A 717-nucleotide genomic window follows, 5' to 3' on the forward strand; every position below is an offset into this window, starting at 1 on the left:
CAGTCAAATGACTGAAACAAGTAAAAGAATAAGAGTAAAGTAATATGTAAAGTTCTTTTTGAATCTAAAATATACTTTCCTTCAGTTTCTACAATGCTCTTTCATCTATTTGGTAGATTTGCAAGGCCCTTCTTCCAAACTTCACTTGTCCGTGATGTCCGTGAAAAATACTCCTCCAGTACTGTTTTAACCTCGTCTACATAATTCATATTTTTCCGTCTAAATGATTTTGAAGACTGCGGAATAAACGATAATCAGATGGGGCAATGTCCGGCGATTATGGTTGGTGGGGCATCGTTTCTCACTCAAACTGCTCCAGCCTGTCGACTGTCATCCTCGTTGTATTGACCGAGCATTATCCTGATGGAAGAACACCTTTCGTCTTCAAACCAAAGATGGTCGTTTTTCTTCTAGCGCTGAGTTAAGCCGCTCAAGCTGCTCGTAGTAGATCTCCTATGAAAGTTGAAAGTGCACTAAACCTTTCATATCCCACCAAACAGATAACAACGCCTTACGTGGGTGATGACCTTCTTTAGCCTTGGGTCTTTAGCCGGTATTTCTCCTTTTCCTACCCACTGTTTTCGGCGCTTGACATTTCTATAGAGAACCCATTTCTCGTCACCAGTTGCTATTCTGTTCAAAAAAGGTTCGTTCGTGAGGCATGATAGCGATTAGGCTCGGAAAGTTTGCAAGGAACCCATTGACCCAATTTGTTGA

Source organism: Octopus sinensis, linkage group LG2 (assembly GCF_006345805.1).
Source record: "Octopus sinensis linkage group LG2, ASM634580v1, whole genome shotgun sequence".
In the NCBI taxonomy this organism is placed as follows: Eukaryota; Metazoa; Mollusca; class Cephalopoda; order Octopoda; family Octopodidae; genus Octopus; species Octopus sinensis.